This window comes from Macaca mulatta, chromosome 13 (genome assembly GCF_049350105.2).
Source record: "Macaca mulatta isolate MMU2019108-1 chromosome 13, T2T-MMU8v2.0, whole genome shotgun sequence".
Classification (NCBI taxonomy): domain Eukaryota; kingdom Metazoa; phylum Chordata; class Mammalia; order Primates; family Cercopithecidae; genus Macaca; species Macaca mulatta.
In genome coordinates this window covers 36,593,368-36,610,571 of record NC_133418.1, presented here as the reverse complement: position 1 = coordinate 36,610,571, position 17,204 = coordinate 36,593,368, and positions in this window count along the sequence as shown.

The window sequence follows — 17,204 nt, the reverse complement described above, 5'->3', positions numbered from 1 at the left end:
CCTTTTTCACCATAGCCCTCTATGGCCTTCCAAATATCACTTTGCCAATTCCACAAGAACTGTCTTAGCAAAAGGCTTCTGGAGGCGAAAGCTGTAACTCTGTGAGATGATTTCACAGAGCACAAAGAAGTTTCTGAGAAAGCTTCTTTCTCTTTGTTATCGGAGGATATTTCCTTTGTCCCTATAGTCTTCCAAGGGATTCGAAATATCTGTTCTGATTCCACAGAAATAAGGCTAGCAAGGAGATCCACGAAATACAGATGTAACCCTGAGAGAAGAATTAACAGAACACTAAGCAGTTTCTCAGAAAGCTTCTTTCCAGATTTCATCTGAGGATATTTCCTTTTTCACCATAGCCCTCTATGGGCTTCCAAATATCACTTTTCCAATTCCGCAAGAACTGTCTTAGCGAAAGGCTTCTTGAGGGGAAAGCTGTAACTCTGTGAGATGATTTCACAGAACACAAAGAGGTTTCTCCGAAAGCTTCTTTCTCTTTGTTATCGGAGGATATTTCCTTTGGCCCTATAGTCTTCAAAAGGATCCGAAATATCTGGTCTCAGATTCCACAGAAATAAGGCTAGCAAAGAGACCCACGAAATACAGATGTAACTCTGTGAGATGAATTAACAGAACACTAAGCAGTTTCTCAGAAAGCTTCTTTCCAGATTTCATCTGAGGATATTTCCTTTTTCATCATAGCCCTCTATGGGCTTCCAAATATCACTTTGCCAATTCCACAAGAACTGTCTTAGCGAAAGGCTACTTGGGGGAAAGCTGTAACTCTGTGAGATGATTTCACAGAACACAAAGAAGTTTCTCAGAAAGCTTCTTTCTCTCTGTTATCGGAGGATATTTCCTTTGGCCCTATAGTCTTCAAAGGGATCAGAAATATCTGTTCTCAGATTCCACAGAAATAAGGCTAGCAAAGAGATCCACGAAATACAGATGTAACTCTGTGAGATTATTAACAGAACACTAAGCATTTCGCAGGATGCTTCTTTCCACATTTCATCTGAGGATATTTCCATTTTCACCATAGCCCTCTACGGGCTTCCAAATATCACTTTGCCAATTCCACAAGAAGTGTCTTAGCGAAAGGCTTCTTGAGGGGAAAGCTGTAACTCTGTGAGATGACTTCACAGAACAAAAAGAAGTTTCTCAGAAAGCTTGTTTCTCTTTGTTTTAGAAGGATATTTCCTCTGGCCCTATAGTCTTCCAACGGATCCGAAATATCTGCTGTCAGATTCCACATAAATAAGGCTAGCAAAGAGATCCACGAAATACAGACGTAACTCTGTTAGATGGATTAACAGAACACAAGCAATTTCTCAGAAAGCTTCTTTCCAGATTTCATCTGAGGATATTTCCTTTTTCACCATTGCCCTCTATGGGCTTCCAAATATCACTTTTCCAATTCCACAAGAACTGTCTTAGCGAAAGGCTTCTTGAGGTGAAAGCTGTAACTCTGTGAGATGATTTCACAGAATACAAAGAAGTTTCTCACAAAGTTTCTTTCTCTTTGTTATCGGAGGATATTTCCTTTGGCCCTATAGTCTTCAAAGGAACCGATATATCTGGTCTCAGATTCCAGAGAAATAAGGCTGGCAAAGAGATCCACGAAATACAGATGTAACTCTGTCAGATGAATTAACAGACCACTAAGCAGTTTCTCAGAAAGCTTCTTTCCAGATTTCATCTGAGGATATTTCCTTTTTCACCATAGCCCTCTATGGGCTTCCAAATATCACTTTGCCAATTCCACAAGACCTGTCTTAACCAAAAGCTTCTTGAGGAGAAAGCTGTAACTCTGTGAGATGATTTCACAGAACACAAAGAAGTTTCTCAGAAATCTTCTTTCTCTTTGTTATCGGAAGATATTTCCTTTGGCCCTATAGTCTTCAAAGGGATCCGAAACATCTGTTCTCAGATTCCACAGAAATAAGGCTAGCAAAGAGATCCACGAGATACAGATGTAACTCTGTGAGATGAATTAAAAGATCACTAAGCAGTTTCTCAGAAAGCTTCTTTCCAGATTTCATCTGAGGATATTTCCTTTTTCACCATAGCCCTCTATGGGCTTCCAAATATCACTTTGCCAATTCCACAAGAACTGTCTTAGCGAAAGGCTCCTTGAGGGGAAAGCTGTAACTCTGTGAGATGATTTCACAGAACACAAAGAAGTTTCTCAGAAAGCTTCTTTCTCTTTGTTATCGGAGGATATTTCCTTTGGCCCTATAGTCTTCCAAGGGATCCGAAATATCTGTTCTCAGACACCTCAGAAATAAGGCTAGCAAAGAGATCCACGAAATACGGATGTAACTCTGGGAGATGAATTAACAGAACACTAAGCAGTTTCTCAGAAAGCTTCTTTCCAGATTTCATCTGAGGATATTTCGTTTTTCACCATAGCCATCTATGGGCTTCCAAATATCCCTTTTCCAATTCCGCAAGAACTGTCTTAGGGAAAGGCTTCTTGAGGGGAAAGCTGTAACTCTGTGAGATGATTTCACAGAACAGAAAGAAGTTTCTCAGATAGCTTCTTTCTCTTTGTTATCGGAGGATATTTCCTTTGGCCCTATAGTCTTCAAACGGATCCGAAATATCTGTTCTCAGATTCCACAGAAATAAGGCTAGCAAAGAGATCCACGAAATACAGATGTAACTCTGTGAGAAAATTAACAGAACACTAAGCAGTTTCTCAGAAAGCTTCTTTCCAGATTTCATCTGAGGATATTTCCTTTTTCACCATAGCCCTCTCTGGGCTTCCAAATATCACTTTTCAAATTCCACAAGAACTGTCTTAGCGAAAGGCTTCTTGAGGGGAAAGCTGTAACTCTGTGAGATGATTTCACAAAACACAAAGAAGTTTCTCAGAAAGCTTCTTTCTGTTTGTTATCGGAGGATATTTCCTTTGGCCCTATAGACTTCAAAGGGATCGGAAATATCTGTTCGCCGATTCCACAGAAATAAGGCTAGGAAAGAGATCCACGAAATACAGATGTAACTCTGTGAGATGAATTAACAGAACACTAAGCAGTTTCTCAGAAAGCTTCTTTCCAGATTTCATCTGAGGATATTTCCATTTTCACCATAGCCCTCTATGGGCTTCAAATATCACTTTGCCAATTCCACAAGAACTGTCTTAGCGAAAGGCTTCTTGAGGTGAAAGCTGTACTTCTGTGAGATGATTTCACAGAATACAAAGAAGTTTCTCAGAAAGTTTCTTTCTCTTTGTTATCGGAGGATATTTCCTTTGGCCCTATAGTCTTCAAAGAGATCTGAAATATCTGTTCTCAGATTCCAGATAAATAAGGCTGGCAAAGAGATCCACGAAATACAGATATAACTCTGTGAAATGAATTAACAGAACAATAAGCAGTTTCTGAGAAATCTTCTTTCCAGATTTCATCTGAGGATATTTCCTTTTTCACCATAGCCCTCTATGGGCTTCCAAATATCACTTTGTCAATTCCACAAGAAATGTCTTAGCGAAAGGCTTCTTGAGGGGAATGCTGTAACTCTGTGAGTTGATTTCACAGAACACAAAGAAGTTTCTCAGAAAGCTTCCTTCTCTTTGTTATCGGAGGATATTTCCTTTGGCCCTATAGTCTTCAAAGGGATCCGAAATATCTGTTCTCAGATTCCACAGAAATAAGGCTGGCAAAGAGATCCACGAAATACAGATGTAACACTGTGAGTTGAATTAACAGAACACTAAGCAGTTTCTCAGAAAGCTTCTTTCCAGATTTCATCTGAGGATATTTCCATTTTCAACATAGCCCTCTATGGCTTCCAAATAGCACTTTGCCATTTCCACATGAACTGTCTTAGCGAAAGGCTTCTTGAGGGGAAAGCTGTAACTCTGTGAGATGATTTCACAGAACACAAAGAAGTTTCTCAGAAAGCTTCTTTCTATTTGTTATCGGAGGATATTTCCTTTGGCCCTATAGTCTTCAAAAGGATCCGAAATATCTGCTCTCAGATTCCACTGAAATAAGGCTAGCAAAAGATACACGAAATACAGATGTAACTCTGTGAGGGGAAGTCATATATCACAGAGCAGTTTCTCATAATGCTTCTTTCCAGATTTCATCTGAGGATATTTCCTTTTTCACCATAGCCCTCTATTGGCTTCCAAATATCACTTTGCCAATTCCACAAGAACTGTCTTAGCGAAAGGCTTCTTGAGGTGAATGCTGTAACTCTGTGAGATGATTTCACAGAATACAAAGAAGTTTCTCAGAAAGTTTCTTTCTCTTTGTTATCGGAGGATATTTCCTTTGGCCCTATAGTCTTCAAAGGAATCCGAAATATCTGTTCTCAGATTCCAGAGAAATAAGGCTGGCAAAGAGATCCACGAAATACAGATGTAACTCTGTGAAATGAATTAACAGAACACTAAGCAGTTTCTCAGAAAGCTTCTTTCCAGATTTCATCTGAGGATATTTCCTTTTTCACCATAGCCCTCTATGGGCTTCCAAATATCACTTTGTCAATTCCACAAGAACTGTCTTAGCGAAAGGCTTCTTGAGGTGAAAGCTGTAACTCTGTGAGATGATTTCACAGAACACAAAGAAGTTTCTCAGAAAGCTTCTTTCTCTTTGGTATCGGAGGATATTTCCTTTGGCCCTATAGTCTTCAAAGGGATCTTAAATATCTGTTCTCAGATTACACAGAAATAAGGCTAGCAAAGAGATCCACGAAATACAGTTGTAACTCTGTGAGAAGAACTAACAGAACACTAAGCAGTTTCTCAGAAAGCTTCTTTCCAGATTTAATCTGACGATATTTCCTTTTTCACCATAGCCCTGTGAGGGCTTCCAAATATCACTTTGCCAATTCCACAAGAAGTGTCTTAGTGAAAGGCTTCTAGAGGGGAAAGCTGTAACTCTTTGAGATGATTTCACAAAATACAAAGAAGTTTCTCAGAAAGCTTCTTTCTCATTGTTATCGGAGGATATTTCCTTTGGCCCTATAGTCTTCAAAGGGATCCGAAATATCTGTTCTCAGATTCCACAGAAATAAGGCGAGCAAAGAGATCCACGAAATACAGATGTAACTCTCTGAGAAGAATTAACAGAACACTAAGCAGTTTCTCAGAAAGCTTCAATCCAGATTTCATCTTAGGATATTCCCTTTTTCTACATAGCCCTCTATGGGCTTCCAAATATCACTTTGCCCATTCCACAAGAATTGTATTAGCGAAAGGCTTCTTGAGGGGAAAGCTGTAACTCTGTGAGATGATTTCACAGAACACAAAGAAGTTTCTCAGAAAGCTTCTTTCTCTTTGGTATCGGAGGATATTTCCTTTGGCCCTATAGTCTTCAAAGGGATCTTAAATATCTGTTCTCAGATTACACAGAAATAAGGCTAGCAAAGAGATCCACGAAATACAGTTGTAACTCTGTGAGAAGAACTAACAGAACACTAAGCAGTTTCTCAGAAAGCTTCTTTCCAGATTTAATCTGACGATATTTCCTTTTTCACCATAGCCCTGTGAGGGCTTCCAAATATCACTTTGCCAATTCCACAAGAACTGTCTTAGCGAAAGGCTGCTTGAGGTGAAAGCTGTAACTCTGTGACATGATTTACCAGAACACAAGGAAGTTTCTCAAAAAGCTTCTTTCTCTTTGTTATCGGAGGATATTTCCTTTGGCCCTATAGTCTTCCAAGGGATACGAAATATCTGTTCTCAGATTCCAACGAAATAAGGCTAGCAAGGAGATCCACGAAATACAGATGTAACTCTGTGAGATGAATTAACAGAACACTAAGCAGTTTCTCAGAAAGCTTCTTTCCAGATTTCATCTGAGGATATTTCCATTTTCACCATAGCCCTCTATGGCTTCCAAATACCACTTTGCCATTTCCACATGAACTATCTTAGCGAAAGGCTTCTTGAGGGGAAAGCTGTAACTCTGTGAGATGATTTCACAGAACACAAAGAAGTTTCTCAGAAAGCTTCTTTCTCTTTGTTATCGGAGGATATTTCCTTTGGCCCTATAGTCTTCAAAAGGATCCGAAATATCTGTTCTCAGATTCCACTGAAATAAGGCTAGCAAAGAGATCCACGAAATACAGATGTAACTCCGTGAGTGCAAGTCATATATCACAGAGCAGTTTCTCATAATGCTTCTTTCCAGATTTCATCTGAGGATATTTCCTTTTTCACCATAGCCCTCTATTGGCTTCCAAATATCACTTTGCCAATTCCACAAGAACTGTCTTAGCGAAAGGCTTCCTGAGGGGAAAGCTGTAACTCTGTGAGATGATTTCACAGAACACAAAGAAGTTTCTCAGAAAGCTTCTTTCTCTTTGTTATCGGAGGATATTTCCTTTGGCCCTATAGTCTTCAAAGTGATCCGAAATATCTGTTCTCAGATTACACAGACATAAGGCTAGCAAAGAGATCCACGAAATACAGATGTAACTCTGTGAGATGAACTAACAGAACACTAAGCAGTTTCTCTGAAATCTTCTTTCCAGATTTAATCTGACGATATTCCCTTTTTCACCATAGCCCTCTAAGGGCTTCCAAATATCAATTTGCCAATTCCACAAGAACTGTCTTAGCGAAAGGCTTCTTGAGGGGAAAGCTGTAACTCTGTGAGATGATTTCACAGAACACAGAGAAGTTTCTCAGAAAGCTTCTTTCTCTTTGTTATCTGAGGATATTTCCTTTGGGCCTAAAGCCTTCAAAGGTATCGGAAATATCTGTTCTCAGATTCCACAGAAATAAGGCTAGCAAAGCAATCCACGAAATACAGATGTAACTCTGTGAGATGAATTAACAGAACGCTAAGCAGTTTCGCAGAAAGCTTCTTTCCAGATTTCATCTTAGGATATTTCCATTTTCACCATAGCCCTCGATGGGCTTCCAAATATCACTTTGCCAATTACACAAGAACTGTCTTAGCGAAAGGCTTCTTGAGGGGATAGCTGTAACTCTGTGAGATGATTTCACAGAACACAAAGAAGTTTCTCAGAAAGCTTCTTTCTCTTTGTTTTCGGAGGATATTTCCTTTGGCCCTATAGTCTTCCAAGGGATCCAAAATATCTGTTCTCAGATTCCACAGAAATAAGGCTAGCAAAGAGATCCACGAAATACCAATGTAACTCTGTGAGATGAATTAACAGAACACTAAGCAGTTTCTCAGAAAGCTTCTTTCCAGATTTCATCTGAGGATATTTCCTTTTTCACCATAGCCCTCTATGGGCTTCCAAATATCACTTTTCCAATTCCACAAGAACTGTCTTAGCGAAAGGCTTCTTGATAGGAAAGCTGTAACTCTGTGAGATGATTTCACAGAACACAAAGAAGTTTCTCAGAAAGCTTCTTTCTCTTTGTTATCAGAGGATATTTCCTTTGGCCCTATAGTCTTCCAAGGGATCCGAAATATCTGTTACAGATTCCACAGAAATAAGGCTAGCAAAGAGATCCACGAAATACAGATGTAACACTGTGAGATGAATTAACAGAACACTAAGCAGTTTCTCAGAAAGCTTCTTTCCAGATTTCATCTGAGGATATTTCCTTTTTCACCGTAGCCCTTTATGGCCTTCCAAATATCACTTTGCCATTTCCACAAGAACTGTCTTAGCAAAAGGCTTCTGGAGGCGAAAGCTGTAACTCTGTGAGATGATTTCAGAGAGCACAAAGAAGTTTCTCAGAAAGCTTCTTTCTCTTTGTTATCGGAGTATATTTCCTTTGGCCCTGTAGTCTTCCAAGGGATTCGAAATATCTATTCTATTTCCACAGAAATAAGGCTAGCAAGGAGATCCACGAAATACAGATGTAACTCTGAGAGAAGAATTAACAGAACACTAAGCAGTTTCTCAGAAAGCTTCTTTCCAGATTTCATCTGAGGATATTCCTTTTTCACCATAGCCCTCTATGGGCTTCCAAATATCACTTTGCCAATTCCACAATAACTGTCTTAGCGAAAGGCTTCTTGAGGGGAAAGCTGTAACTCTGTGAGATGATTTCACAGAACACAGAGAAGTTTCTCAGAAAGCTTCTTTCTCTTTGTTATCGGAAGGTATTTCCTTTGGCCCTATAGTCTTCAAAGGGATCCGAAACATCTGTTCTCAGATTCCACAGAAATAAGGCTAGCAAAGAGATTCACGAAATACAGATGTAACTCTGTGAGATGAATTAAGAGAACACTAAGCAGTTTCTCAGAAAGCTTCTTTCCAGATTTAATCTGACGATATTTCCTGTTTCACCATAGCCCTGTAAGGGCTTCCAAATATCACTTTGCCAATTCCACAAGAACTGTCTTAGCGAAAGGCTTCTTGAGGGGAAAGCTCTAATTCTGTGAGATGATTTCACAGAACACAAAGAAGTTTCTCAGAAAGCTTCCTTCTCTTTGTTATCGGAGGATATTTCCTTTGGCCCTATAGTCTTCAAAGGGATCCGAAATATCTGTTCCCAGATTCCACAGAAATAAGGCTAGCAAAGAGATCCACGAACTAAAGATGTAACTCTGTGACATGAATTAACAGAACACTAAGCAGTTTCTCAGAAAGCTTCTTTCCAGATTTCATCTGAGGATATTTCCATTTTCACAATAGCCCTCTATGGGCTTCCAAATATCACTTTGCCAATTCCACAAGAACTGTCTTAGCGAAAAGCTTCTTGAGGGGAAAGCTGTACGTCTGTGAGATGATTTCACAGAACACAAAGAAATTTCTCAGAAAGCTTCTTTCTCTTTGTTATCAGAGGATATTTCCTTTGGCCATATAGTCTTCAAAGGGATCCGAAATATCTGTTCTCAGTTTCCACAGAAATAAGGCTAGCGAACAGATCCACGAAATACAGATGTAACTCTGTGAGATGAATTAACAGAACAATAAGCAGTTTCTCAGAAAGCTTCTTTCCAAATTTCATCTGAGGATATTTCCTTTTTCACCATAGCCCTCTATGGGCTTCCAAATATCACTTTTCCAATTCCAAAAGAACTGTCTTAGCGAAAGGCTTCTTGATGGGAAAGCTGTAACTCTGTGAGATGATTTCACAGAACACAAAGAAGTTTCTCAGAAATCTTCTTTCTCTTTGTTATTGTAGGATATTTCCTTTGGCCCTATAGTCTTCAAAGGGATCCGAAATATCTGGTCTCAGATTCCAGAGAAATAAGGCTGGCAAAGAGATCCACGAAATACAGATGTAACTCTGTCAGATGAATTAACAGAACACTAAGCAGTTTCTCAGAAATCTTCTTTCCAGATTTCATCTGAGGATATTTCCTTTTTCACCATAGCCCTCTATGGGCTTCCAAATATCACTTTGTCAATTCCACAAGAACTGTCTTAGCGAAAGGCTTCTTGAGGGGAAAGCTGTACGTCTGTGAGATGATTTCACAGAATACAAAGAAGTTTCTCAGAAAGCTTCTTTCTCTTTGTTATCGGAGGATATTTCCTTTGGCCCTATACTCTTCAAAGGGATCAGAAATATCTGTTCTCAGATTCCACAGAAATAAGGCTAGCAAAGAGATCCACGAAATACAGATGTAACTCTGTGAGATGAATTAACAGAACACTAAGCATTTCGCAGGATGCTTCTTTCCACATTTCATCTGAGGATATTTCCATTTTCACCATAGCCCTCTATGGGCTTCCAAATATCACTTTGCCAATTCCACAAGAAGTGTCTTAGCGAAAGGCTTCTTGAGGGGAAAGCTGTAACTCTGTGAGATGACTTCACAGAACACAAAGAAGTTTCTCAGAAAGCTTGTTTCTCTTTGTTTTAGAAGGATATTTCCTCTGGCCCTATAGTCTTCCAACGGATCCGAAATATCTGCTCTCAGATTCCACTGACATAAGGCTAGCAAAAGATACACGAAATACAGATGTAACTCTGTGAGTGGAAGTCATATATCACAGAGCAGTTTCTCATAATGCTTCTTTCCAGATTTCATCTGAGGATATTTCCTTTTTCACCATAGTCCTCTATTGGCTTCCAAATATCACTTTGCCAATTCCACAAGAACTGTCTTAGCGAAAGGCTTCTTGAGGTGAATGCTGTAACTCTGTGAGATGATTTCACAGAATACAAAGAAGTTTCTCAGAAAGTTTCTTTCTCTTTGTTATCGGAGGATATTTCCTTTGGCCCTATAGTCTTCAAAGGGATCCGAAATATCTGTTCTCAGATTCCAGAGAAATAAGGCTGGCAAAGAGATCCACGAAATACAGATGTAACTCTGTGAAATGAATTAACAGAACACTAAGCAGTTTCTCAGAAAGCTTCTTTCCAGATTTCATCTGAGGATATTTCCTTTTTCACCATAGCCCTCTATGGGCTTCCAAATATCACTTTGTCAATTCCACAAGAACTGTCTTAGCGAAAGGCTTCTTGAGGGGAAAGCTGTAACTCTGTGAGTTGATTTCACAGAACACAAAGAAGTTTCTCAGAAAGCTTCTTTCTCTTTGGTATCGGAGGATATTTCCTTTGGCCCTATAGTCTTCAAAGGGATCTTAAATATCTGTTCTCAGATTACACAGAAATAAGGCTAGCAAAGAGATCCACGAAATACAGTTGTAACTCTGTGAGAAGAACTAACAGAACACTAAGCAGTTTCTCAGAAAGCTTCTTTCCAGATTTAATCTGACGATATTTCCTTTTTCACCATAGCCCTGTAAGGGCTTCCAAATATCACTTTGCCAATTCCACAAGAAGTGTCTTAGTGAAAGGCTTCTAGAGGGGAAAGCTGTAACTCTGTGAGATGATTTCACAAAACACAAAGAAGTTTCTCAGAAAGCTTCTTTCTCATTGTTATCGGAGGATATTTCCTTTGGCCCTACAGTCTTCAAAGGGATCCGAAATATCTGTTCTCAGATTCCACAGAAATAAGGCGAGCAAAGAGATCCACGAAATACAGATGTAACTCTCTGAGAAGAATTAACAGAACACTAAGCAGTTTCTCAGAAAGCTTCTTTCCAGATTTCATCTGAGGATATTCCCTTTTTCACCATAGCCCTCTAGGGGCTTCCAAATATCACTTTGCCAATTCCACAAGAACTGTCTTAGCGAAAGGCTCCTTGAGGGGAAAGCTGTAACTCTGTGAGATGATTTCACAGAACAGAAAGAAGTTTCTCAGAAAGCTTCTTTCTCTTTGTTATCGGAGGATATTTCCTTTGGCCCTATAGTCTTCAAAGGGATCCGAAATATCTGTTACAGATTCCACAGAAATAAGGCTAGCAAAGAGATCCACGAAATACAGATGTAACACTGTGAGATGAATTAACGGAACACTAAGCAGTTTCTCAGAAAGCTTCTTTCCAGATTTCATCTGAGGATATTTCCTTTTTCACCATAGCCCTCTATGGCCTTCCAAATATCACTTTGCCAATTCCACAAAAACTGTCTTAGCAAAAGGCTTCTGGAGGCGAAAGCTGTAACTCTGTGAGATGATATCACAGAGCACAAAGAAGTTTCTGAGAAAGCTTCTTTCTCTTTGTTATCGGAGGATATTTCCTTTGGCCCTATAGTCTTCCAAGGGATTCGAAATATCTGTTCTGATTCCACAGAAATAAGGCTAGCAAGGAGATCCACGAAATACAGATGTAACCCTGAGAGAAGAATTAACAGAACACTAAGCAGTTTCTCAGAAAGCTTCTTTCCAGATTTCATCTGAGGATATTTCCTTTTTCACCATAGCCCTCTATGGGCTTCCAAATATCACTTATCCAATTCCGCAAGAACTGTCTTAGCGAAAGGCTTCTTGAGGGGAAAGCTGTAACTCTGTGAGATGATTTCACAGAACACAAAGAGGTTTCTCCGAAAGCTTCTTTCTCTTTGTTATCGGAGGATATTTCCTTTGGCCCTATAGTCTTCAAAGGGATCCGAAATATCTGGTCTCAGATTCCACAGGAATAAGGCTAGCAAAGAGACCCACGAAATACAGATGTAACTCTGTGAGATGAATTAACAGAACACTAAGCAGTTTCTCAGAAAGCTTCTTTCCAGATTTCATCTGAGGATATTTCCTTTTTCACCATAGCCCTCTATGGGCTTCCAAATATCACTTTTCCAATTCCACAAGAACTGTCTTAGCGAAAGGCTTCTTGATAGGAAAGCTGTAACTCTGTGAGATGATTTCACAGAACACAAAGAAGTTTCTCAGAAAGCTTCTTTCTCTTTGTTATCAGAGGATATTTCCTTTGGCCCTATAGTCTTCCAAGGGATCCGAAATATCTGTTACAGATTCCACAGAAATAAGGCTAGCAAAGAGATCCACGAAATACAGATGTAACACTGTGAGATGAATTAACAGAACACTAAGCAGTTTCTCAGAAAGCTTCTTTCCAGATTTCATCTGAGGATATTTCCTTTTTCACCGTAGCCCTTTATGGCCTTCCAAATATCACTTTGCCATTTCCACAAGAACTGTCTTAGCAAAAGGCTTCTGGAGGCGAAAGCTGTAACTCTGTGAGATGATTTCAGAGAGCACAAAGAAGTTTCTCAGAAAGCTTCTTTCTCTTTGTTATCGGAGTATATTTCCTTTGGCCCTGTAGTCTTCCAAGGGATTCGAAATATCTATTCTATTTCCACAGAAATAAGGCTAGCAAGGAGATCCACGAAATACAGATGTAACTCTGAGAGAAGAATTAACAGAACACTAAGCAGTTTCTCAGAAAGCTTCTTTCCAGATTTCATCTGAGGATATTCCTTTTTCACCATAGCCCTCTATGGGCTTCCAAATATCACTTTGCCAATTCCACAATAACTGTCTTAGCGAAAGGCTTCTTGAGGGGAAAGCTGTAACTCTGTGAGATGATTTCACAGAACACAGAGAAGTTTCTCAGAAAGCTTCTTTCTCTTTGTTATCGGAAGATATTTCCTTTGGCCCTATAGTCTTCAAAGGGATCCGAAACATCTGTTCTCAGATTCCACAGAAATAAGGCTAGCAAAGAGATTCACGAAATACAGATGTAACTCTGTGAGATGAATTAAGAGAACACTAAGCAGTTTCTCAGAAAGCTTCTTTCCAGATTTAATCTGACGATATTTCCTGTTTCACCAGAGCCCTGTGAGGGCTTCCAAATATCACTTTGCCAATTCCACAAGAACTGTCTTAGCGAAAGGCTTCTTGAGGGGAAAGCTCTAATTCTGTGAGATGATTTCACAGAACACAAAGAAGTTTCTCAGAAAGCTTCCTTCTCTTTGTTATCGGAGGATATTTCCTTTGGCCCTATAGTCTTCAAAGGGATCCGAAATATCTGTTCCCAGATTCCACAGAAATAAGGCTAGCAAAGAGATCCACGAACTAAAGATGTAACTCTGTGACATGAATTAACAGAACACTAAGCAGTTTCTCAGAAAGCTTCTTTCCAGATTTCATCTGAGGATATTTCCATTTTCACAATAGCCCTCTATGGGCTTCCAAATATCACTTTGCCAATTCCACAAGAACTGTCTTAGCGAAAAGCTTCTTGAGGGGAAAGCTGTACGTCTGTGAGATGATTTCACAGAACACAAAGAAATTTCTCAGAAAGCTTCTTTCTCTTTGTTATCAGAGGATATTTCCTTTGGCCCTATAGTCTTCAAAGGGATCCGAAATATCTGTTCTCAGTTTCCACAGAAATAAGGCTAGCGAACAGATCCACGAAATACAGATGTAACTCTGTGAGATGAATTAACAGAACAATAAGCAGTTTCTCAGAAAGCTTCTTTCCAAATTTCATCTGAGGATATTTCCTTTTTCACCATAGCCCTCTATGGGCTTCCAAATATCACTTTTCCAATTCCAAAAGAACTGTCTTAGCGAAAGGCTTCTTGATGGGAAAGCTGTAACTCTGTGAGATGATTTCACAGAACACAAAGAAGTTTCTCAGAAATCTTCTTTCTCTTTGTTATTGTAGGATATTTCCTTTGGCCCTATAGTCTTCAAAGGGATCCGAAATATCTGGTCTCAGATTCCAGAGAAATAAGGCTGGCAAAGAGATCCACGAAATACAGATGTAACTCTGTCAGATGAATTAACAGAACACTAAGCAGTTTCTCAGAAATCTTCTTTCCAGATTTCATCTGAGGATATTTCCTTTTTCACCATAGCCCTCTATGGGCTTCCAAATATCACTTTGTCAATTCCACAAGAACTGTCTTAGCGAAAGGCTTCTTGAGGGGAAAGCTGTACGTCTGTGAGATGATTTCACAGAATACAAAGAAGTTTCTCAGAAAGCTTCTTTCTCTTTGTTATCGGAGGATATTTCCTTTGGCCCTATACTCTTCAAAGGGATCAGAAATATCTGTTCTCAGATTCCACAGAAATAAGGCTAGCAAAGAGATCCACGAAATACAGATGTAACTCTGTGAGATGAATTAACAGAACACTAAGCATTTCGCAGGATGCTTCTTTCCACATTTCATCTGAGGATATTTCCATTTTCACCATAGCCCTCTATGGGCTTCCAAATATCACTTTGCCAATTCCACAAGAAGTGTCTCAGCGAAAGGCTTCTTGAGGGGAAAGCTGTAACTCTGTGAGATGACTTCACAGAACACAAAGAAGTTTCTCAGAAAGCTTGTTTCTCTTTGTTTTAGAAGGATATTTCCTCTGGCCCTATAGTCTTCCAACGGATCCGAAATATCTGCTCTCATATTCCACTGACATAAGGCTAGCAAAAGATACACGAAATACAGATGTAACTCTGTGAGTGGAAGTCATATATCACAGAGCAGTTTCTCATAATGCTTCTTTCCAGATTTCATCTGAGGATATTTCCTTTTTCACCATAGTCCCCTATTGGCTTCCAAATATCACTTTGCCAATTCCACAAGAACTGTCTTAGCGAAAGGCTTCTTGAGGTGAATGCTGTAACTCTGTGAGATGATTTCACAGAATACAAAGAAGTTTCTCAGAAAGTTTCTTTCTCTTTGTTATCGGAGGATATTTCCTTTGGCCCTATAGTCTTCAAAGGGATCCGAAATATCTGTTCTCAGATTCCAGAGAAATAAGGCTGGCAAAGAGATCCACGAAATACAGATGTAACTCTGTGAAATGAATTAACAGAACACTAAGCAGTTTCTCAGAAAGCTTCTTTCCAGATTTCATCTGAGGATATTTCCTTTTTCACCATAGCCCTCTATGGGCTTCCAAATATCACTTTGTCAATTCCACAAGAACTGTCTTAGCGAAAGGCTTCTTGAGGGGAAAGCTGTAACTCTGTGAGTTGATTTCACAGAACACAAAGAAGTTTCTCAGAAAGCTTCTTTCTCTTTGGTATCGGAGGATATTTCCTTTGGCCCTATAGTCTTCAAAGGGATCTTAAATATCTGTTCTCAGATTACACAGAAATAAGGCTAGCAAAGAGATCCACGAAATACAGTTGTAACTCTGTGAGAAGAACTAACAGAACACTAAGCAGTTTCTCAGAAAGCTTCTTTCCAGATTTAATCTGACGATATTTCCTTTTTCACCATAGCCCTGTAAGGGCTTCCAAATATCACTTTGCCAATTCCACAAGAAGTGTCTTAGTGAAAGGCTTCTAGAGGGGAAAGCTGTAACTCTGTGAGATGATTTCACAAAACACAAAGAAGTTTCTCAGAAAGCTTCTTTCTCATTGTTATCGGAGGATATTTCCTTTGGCCCTACAGTCTTCAAAGGGATCCGAAATATCTGTTCTCAGATTCCACAGAAATAAGGCGAGCAAAGAGATCCACGAAATACAGATGTAACTCTCTGAGAAGAATTAACAGAACACTAAGCAGTTTCTCAGAAAGCTTCTTTCCAGATTTCATCTGAGGATATTCCCTTTTTCACCATAGCCCTCTAGGGGCTTCCAAATATCACTTTGCCAATTCCACAAGAACTGTCTTAGCGAAAGGCTCCTTGAGGGGAAAGCTGTAACTCTGTGAGATGATTTCACAGAACAGAAAGAAGTTTCTCAGAAAGCTTCTTTCTCTTTGTTATCGGAGGATATTTCCTTTGGCCCTATAGTCTTCAAAGGGATCCGAAATATCTGTTACAGATTCCACAGAAATAAGGCTAGCAAAGAGATCCACGAAATACAGATGTAACACTGTGAGATGAATTAACGGAACACTAAGCAGTTTCTCAGAGAGCTTCTTTCCAGATTTCATCTGAGGATATTTCCTTTTTCACCATAGCCCTCTATGGCCTTCCAAATATCACTTTGCCAATTCCACAAAAACTGTCTTAGCAAAAGGCTTCTGGAGGCGAAAGCTGTAACTCTGTGAGATGATATCACAGAGCACAAAGAAGTTTCTGAGAAAGCTTCTTTCTCTTTGTTATCGGAGGATATTTCCTTTGGCCCTATAGTCTTCCAAGGGATTCGAAATATCTGTTCTGATTCCACAGAAATAAGGCTAGCAAGGAGATCCACGAAATACAGATGTAACCCTGAGAGAAGAATTAACAGAACACTAAGCAGTTTCTCAGAAAGCTTCTTTCCAGATTTCATCTGAGGATATTTCCTTTTTCACCATAGCCCTCTATGGGCTTCCAAATATCACTTTTCCAATTCCGCAAGAACTGTCTTAGCGAAAGGCTTCTTGAGGGGAAAGCTGTAACTCTGTGAGATGATTTCACAGAACACAAAGAGGTTTCTCCGAAAGCTTCTTTCTCTTTTTTATCGGAGGATATTTCCTTTGGTCCTATAGTCTTCAAAGGGATCCGAAATATCTGGTCTCAGATTCCACAGGAATAAGGCTAGCAAAGAGACCCACGAAATACAGATGTAACTCTGTGAGATGAATTAACAGAACACTAAGCAGTTTCTCAGAAAGCTTCTTTCCAGATTTCATCTGAGGATATTTCCTTTTTCATCATAGCCCTCTATGGGCTTCCAAATATCACTTTGCCAATTCCACAAGAATTGTCTTAGCGAAAGGCTACTTGGGGGAAAGCTGTAACTCTGTGAGATGATTTCACAGAACACAAAGAAGTTTCTCAGAAAGCTTCTTTCTCTCTGTTATCGGAGGATATTTCCTTTGACCCTATAGTCTTCCAAGGGATCCGAAATATCTGTTCTCAGACACCTCAGAAATAAGGCTAGCAAAGAGATCCACGAAATACAGATGTAACTCTGTGAGATGAATTAACAGAACACTAAGCAGTTTCTCAGAAAGCTTCTTTCCAGATTTCATCTGAGGATATTCCCTTTTTCACCATAGCCCTCTATGGGCTTCCAAATATCACTTTGCCAATTCCACAAGAACTGTCTTAGCGAAAGGCTCCTTGAGG